The following is a 7,028-nucleotide window of genomic DNA, read 5'->3' as shown; positions in this document are numbered from 1 at the left end:
AAAACACATCTCGCCAACAAAGGTACACGTAGACTGAAAATGAAAGCTGGAAAAAGATACTCCAACTTAACAGAAACCAAAAAAGAGCTGGTGTAGCCATCCTAATATCTGACAAAATAGATTTTAACACAAAAATTATTAAAAGAAACAAAGAAAGGCCCTATGTAATGATGAAGGCATCAATTCAACAGGAAGATGTAACTATCATAAATATGCATGCACCTAATAACAGGGTACCTGGCTATTTAAAAGAAATGTTAAAGGATCTAAATGGAGACACAGACTCCAATACAATAGTAATTGGGACTTCAATACCCCACTTTCAGCAATGGCCAGATCAGCCAGACAGAAAATCAGCAAGGAAACAATAGAGTTAATTGACACTATAGACCAAATGGACCTAACAGTTATCTACAGAACTTTCCATCCTACAGTTGCCAAATATACATTTTTATCACCAGTGCATGGAACATTCTCTAGGATTGACCACATGCTAGGCCATAAAGCAAGTCTCAGCAAATTCAAAAAAATCAAAATCATACCATGCATCTTCTCAGACCACAATGGAATGAAGCTGGAAATCAGCAACACAAGACTCTCCAGAACATTTGCAAACACATGGAGACTGAACAACATGCTCCTGAATGAACAGTGGGTCATAGAAGGAATCCAAAGAGATATAAACAAATTTATGGAAACAAATGAAGATGACAGTACAATATATCAATACAGCAAAAGCAGTGTCAAGAGGAAAGTCTATAACAATAGGTGCCTACATCAAGAAATTGGAAAGGCACCAAATAAATATCAATGAATCTCAAGAATCAGAAAAACAATAGCAAACTAAGCCCAAAACTAGTAGGAGAGAAGAAACAATTAAAATTAGGGAAAAAATAAAAAAGATTGAAACAAAGAAATACAAAAATCAGCAAAACAAAGAATTGTTTTTTTGAAAAAATAAACAAAACTGATACACCATTGGCCCAACTAACCAAAAAAGGAGAGAGAAGACCCAAATTAATAAAATTAGAGATGAAAAAAGGAAATGTAACAACAGAGACCACAGAAATAAAAAGCATCATCAGAAATTACTACAAAGGGCTGTATGACAACAAACTGGGAAACCTAGAAGAAATGGATAGATTCCTGGACACATACAACTCACCTAAATTGAGCTATGAAGACACAGAAAACTTAAATAGACCGTAATCAAGACAGAAACTTAATCAGTAATAAAGACCCTCCCAAGAAAGTAAAGCTCAGGATCGGATGGCTTCACTGCTGAATTGTACCAGACATTTAAAGAACTAACTCCAATTCTTCTCATGCTATTTAAAACAATTGAAAGGAAGGGAATCCTTCCAAATTCTTTCTATGAAGCCAGCATCACCTTAATTCCTAAACCTTAAGCTTCAACAGAGAAAGAGAACTACAGACCAATTTCCCTGATGAACTTAGATGCAAAAAAAAAAAAAAATCTCAACAAAATTCTAACCAATTGATGGGGCTGGCGCTGTGGCGGATGAAGATTGATCTCTCTCTCTCTGCTTCTGCTTCTCTGTAACTCAGATTTTCAAATAAATAAATAAATCTTTAAAAATTCTAGCCAATGGAATTCAACAACATGTCAGAAAGATCATTCACCAAGTGGGACCAAGTGGGATTTATTCTTAGCATGCAGAGATGGTCAGCATTCGTAAATCAATCAATATGATATAGCACATTAACAAACTGCTGAACAAAAACCATATGATCATCTCAAAAGATGTATAGAAAGCATTTCATGATGAAAACTCTAAGCAAATTGGGTATAGAAGGAACATTCCTCAACACAATCAAGGCAGTTTATGACAAACCCATGCCAAGTGTTCTATTGAATGGGGAAAAGTTTAAAGCATTCCCACTGAGATCTGGAACTAGACAGGGATGCCCACTGTCATCATTGCTATTTAATATAGTCCTGGAAGCTTTAGCCAGAGCCAACAGGCAAGAAAGGTTAAAAGCCCGGCCTGCAGAGCTGGCATATGGACGCAAGTTCAAGTCCTGGCTGCTCTACTTCCAATGCAGCTCTCTGCTAACGTGCCTGGGAAAGGAGTGTAAGATGGCCCAAGTCCTCTGCATTCATGTGGGTGACCCAGAGGAAGCTCCTGGATTCAGGTTGGCTCAGCTCCATCCATTTGGATGTTTGGGGATTAAACCACTGAATGGAAGACCTCTCTCTCTGTCTCTACCTCTCTTTGTATCACTTTCAAATTAATAAAATAAATCTTTAAAAATTTTTTTCTACTTGCAATTCAATTTCACACCAAGAGTGTCATAGAACAGCTAAACACAGAAGAGAGCATTTGTGAAAGATATCTAACTCCTTGATAGAATAATGCACTGTCATTATATCTTGGGCTTTGTGCAACTACAAGGTGGTGGTTATGGAAAGCATAGCCCCCAATGTCAACATCTAGAACGTGGCCAGAGCCTTCTTTGTGTGTTCTCTTTTTGTGTTTTGTTTTTTTCATGTTTCTTAATCAGCTCTGCTGTTTTTGCTGCTGCTTAGCAAAACTGATAAAAGAAATTGTAATTATTGAACGTAGGACTCTGGCAATCAATATATTTAAAGCATTCAATCTTCTGGGACAAAGAAAACACTGTGTGACATTTAGAACTCTGATTGACAAACAAGTTGGTCACAAATTTTCCTGGCTTGAAAACTTCCACAGCTTTTCTGGTCAGGTAAGCAAGCATAGGTCTGACTTAAGTGTGTTCCAAAGCTAATGTAAGAAAATTCTGGTTCCAGAGTGATGTGAATAGTCCAGTGAGTTCCATCTGATTTAATTCCTTTCATTGAATACCCACAAGGATTGAATAGTGTGGCATCCATGACTGAATCAGGTATCAAGGCATGAATCCCACTGTCACGAGTGTTGTCCTTTGCAGTAACACCATCTTTCATGTAGAACTGGTCCGTGACTGCTGGGTCTAGCTCACTCATCAGAATCTCCAGGGTTTGATCTTGCTGGCTGATTACCCAACTCTCTGGGCAATCCAGAACATACAGATACCAGTAGTCAGAATTCAGACACTGCATACAGTATGATGCTCCATTAGGGAAAATCACATTAAGAAACTATTTCTTCTTGGAAATGCCCGTGTGGGTACCTTGGTTAGAAGGCTCCATGAAATTCTTATGAAATAAAATAAGCTTTGAACTGAGTCAAACCCACTGTAGTCCCTAGCAAATTTCCACTGGGAAACCAGTGCTTCCAGCAAGAGAGTGGTATATCATGTCTTCAGAAGGAACCGTCTCTTGGAGACAAGCAGGCTACACTGAGTACATAAGCTTCCTGCTTGTGAGTTTTTGTGACACGTAGGATTGAATATTGCACATCCTTCAAAAATATGTCCTGCTCATATCTTGGGTTAGTGTGAAGATCCTCAGATCCTTGGTTTCCATTGGGTTGCTACTGGGAGAACCAAACTTCCAGTAGCTGCTCGGTCCCTACGAAAAAAATGTGCAGCATCCCTCACTGTGAGACTAGCCAACAACCAACAACCACAGAAAATCAACTAAATTAAGTCTCTTCTCTCACAGCTACCACCGCTGCTGCAGATTATTCCAGCTGTGTTGCTAAAGTTGAAGTTCCTTTTTTTTTTTTTTTTGCTATATTTTATATTGACTTTAAAAAAAATTGATAAAATTTTCACGGGGGCCGGCGCTGTGGCATAGTGGGTAGAGCTGCCTCCTGTGGTGCCAGCATCCCATTTGGGCGCCGGTTTGAGACCTGGCTGCTCCACTTCCGAACCAGCTCTCTGCTATGGCCTGGGAAATCAGTAGAAGATGGCTCAAGTCCTTGGGCCCCTGTGCTTAAGTGGGAGACCCGGAAGAAGCTCTTGGATCCTGGCTCCTGGCTCTGGATAGGTGCAGCTCTGGCTGTTGCGGCCATCTGGGAGTGAACCAGCAGATGGAAGACCTCTCTCTTTCTCTCTCTCTCTCTGCCTCTCCTCTCTCTGTGTAACTGTGACTTTCAAGTAAAATAAAATCTTCTAAAAAATTTTTCGCAGCTCTTTTTTTTTTTTTTGTGAGTGAAATTGAACATGAGTCTGTTAAAAAAAAAGAGAGATCTAAACAGTTCAGTCTCTTGTAGTCTACTTAGTCTCCTGCTTCCCTGTTAGAGAGTTGAGTGATGCTAGCTAATGTCGCTGGCCATTCTGTAAAGGCCAGTTTTTTCTTTTTTAAATTTTGGCTCAAACATATAAAGGAGAACACATGGTATTAATCTTTCTGTGTTCAACTTATTTCACTCAACATGATGTGCTCCAGTTGCCTCCATTTTGCCACAAATGGTAGAACTTCATTATTTTTTAATAGCTGAATAATATTCCTATATATACATATTTGAAGAATATGATTTTTCATATTTTTTTTAAACTTTTATTTAATGCATATAAATTTCCAAAGTACGACTTATGGATTACAATGGCTTCCCCCCCATACCGTCCCTCCCACCCACAACCCTCCCCTTTCCCACTCCCTCTCCCCTTCCATTCACATCAAGATTCATTTTCGATTATCTTAATATACAGAAGATCAGCTTAGTATACATTAAGTATGGATTTCAACAGTTTGCTCCCACACAGAAACATAAAGTGAAAAATAATAGATGATTTTTTTTAAATGATGATGAAATCAGAGCAGACCTATTGTCATGTTTAATCCCAGTGAGAGTCAAGTTGGGAATTGATAATTTCTTTTTTTTTTTTTTTTTTTTTTTTTTTTTTTTTTTACAGAGGATCAGTTTAGTATGCATTAAGTAAGGATTTCAACAGTTTGCACCCCCATAGAAACACAAAGTGAAATATATTGTTTGAGTACTCGTTATAGCATTAAATCTCAATGTACAGCACATTAAGGATAGAGATCCTACATGAGGAGTAAGTGCACAGTGACTCCTGTTGTTGACTTTACCAATTGACACTCCTGTCTATGGCATCAGTAATCTCACTATGCTCCAGTCATGAGTTTCCAAGGCTATGGAAGCCCTCTGAGTTCTCCGACTCTTATCTTGTTTAGACAAGGTCATAGTCAAAGTGGAGGTTCTCTCCTCCCTTCAGAGAAAGGTACCTCCTTCTTTGATGACCTGTTCTTTCCACTGGGATCTCACTCGCAGAGATCTTTTGCCAGAGTGTCTTGGCTTTCCATGCCTGAAATACTCTCATGAGCTTTTCAGCCAGCTTCGAATGCCTTTAGGGCTGATTCTGAGGCCAGAGTGCTATTTAGGACATCTGCCATTCTATGAGTCTGCTGTGTATCTCACTTCCCATGTTGGATCACTCTCTCCTTTATTTACTCCATCAGTTAGCGTTAGCAGGTACTAGACTTGTCTATGTGCTCCCTTTGACTCCCAGTCCCTCCACCATGATCAACTGTGAACTGAAACTGATCACCTGGAACAGTGAGATGGCATTGGTACATGCCACCTCGATGGGATTGAATTGGAATCCCCTGGTATGCTTCCAACTCCACCACTTGGGGCAAGTCAGCCTGAGCATGTCCCAAATTATATAAAATTCTCGCCAATAGAATGCAACAACACATCAGAAAGATCATCCACCCAGACCAAGTGGGATTTATCCCTGGTATGCAGGGATGGTTTAATGTGCGCAAGACAATCAATGTGATACACCACATTAACAGACTGCAGAAGAAAAACCATATGATTATCTCAATAGATGCCGAGAAAGCATTTGATAAAATACAACACCCGTTCATGATGAAAACTCTAAGCAAACTGGGTTTGGAAGGAACATTCCTCAATACAATCAAAGCAATCTATGAAAAACCCACAGCCAACATCCTATTGAATGGGGAAAAGTTGGAAGCATTTCCACTGAAATCTGGCACCAGGCAGGGATGCCCACTCTCACCACTGCTATTCAATATAGTTCTGGAGGTTCTAGCCAGAGCTATTAGGCAAGAAAAAGAAATTAAAGGGATACAAATTGGGAAGGAAGAACTCAAACTATCCCTCTTTGCAGATGACATGATTATGTATTTAGGGGACCCAAAGAACTCTACTAAGAGACTATTGGAACTCATAGAAGAGTTTGGCAAAGTAGCAGGGTATAAAATCAATGCACAAAAATCAACAGCCTTTGTATACACAGACAATGCCATGGCTGAGGAAGAACTTCTAAGATCAATCCCATTCACAATAGCTACAAAAACAATCAAATACCTTGGAATAAACTTAACCAAAGACGTTAAAGATCTCTACGATGAAAATTACAAAACCTTAAAGAAAGAAATAGAAGAGGATACCAAGAAATGGAAAAATCTTCCATGCTCATGGATTGGAAGAATCAATATCATCAAAATGTCCATTCTCCCAAAAGCAATTTACAGATTCAATGCAATACCAATCAAGATACCGAAGACCTTCTTCTCAGATCTAGAAAAAATGATGCTGAAATTCATATGGAGGCACAAGAGACCTCGAATAGCTAAAGCAATCTTGTACAACAAAAACAAAGCCGGAGGCATCACAATACCAGATTTCAGGACATACTACAGGGCAGTTGTAATTAAAACAGCATGGTACTGGTACAGAAACAGATGGATAGACCAATGGAACAGAATTGAAACACCAGAAATCAACCCAAACATCTACAGCCAACTTATATTTGATCAAGGATCTAAAACTAATTCCTGGAGCAAGGACAGTCTATTCAATAAATGGTGCTGGGAAAATTGGATTTCCACGTGCAGAATCATGAAGCAAGACCCCTACCTTACACCTTACACAAAAATCCACTCCACATGGATTAAAGACCTAAATCTACGACCTGACACCATCAAGTTACTAGAGAACATTGGAGAAACCCTTCAAGATATTGGCACAGGCAAAGAATTTCTGGAAAAGACCCGGGAGGCACAGGCAGTCAAAGCCAAAATCAACTATTGGGATTGCATCAAATTGAGAAGTTTCTGTACTGCAAAAGAAACAGTCAGGAGAGTGAAAAGACAACCGACAGAA

At 39.2% G+C, this 7,028-nt stretch overlaps 1 pseudogene; it reads right to left on the bottom strand.

Annotated features, from left to right (window-relative positions):
- Window positions 1-2,522: 2,522 nt before the first annotated feature.
- Window positions 2,523-3,172, bottom strand: LOC100351880 (S-adenosylmethionine decarboxylase proenzyme 2-like; annotated as a pseudogene).
- Between the last annotated feature and the right edge of the window lie 3,856 nt (window positions 3,173-7,028).

This window comes from Oryctolagus cuniculus, chromosome 1 (genome assembly GCF_964237555.1).
Source record: "Oryctolagus cuniculus chromosome 1, mOryCun1.1, whole genome shotgun sequence".
Classification (NCBI taxonomy): domain Eukaryota; kingdom Metazoa; phylum Chordata; class Mammalia; order Lagomorpha; family Leporidae; genus Oryctolagus; species Oryctolagus cuniculus.
This window is presented reverse-complemented; position numbering and strand designations above follow the sequence as displayed.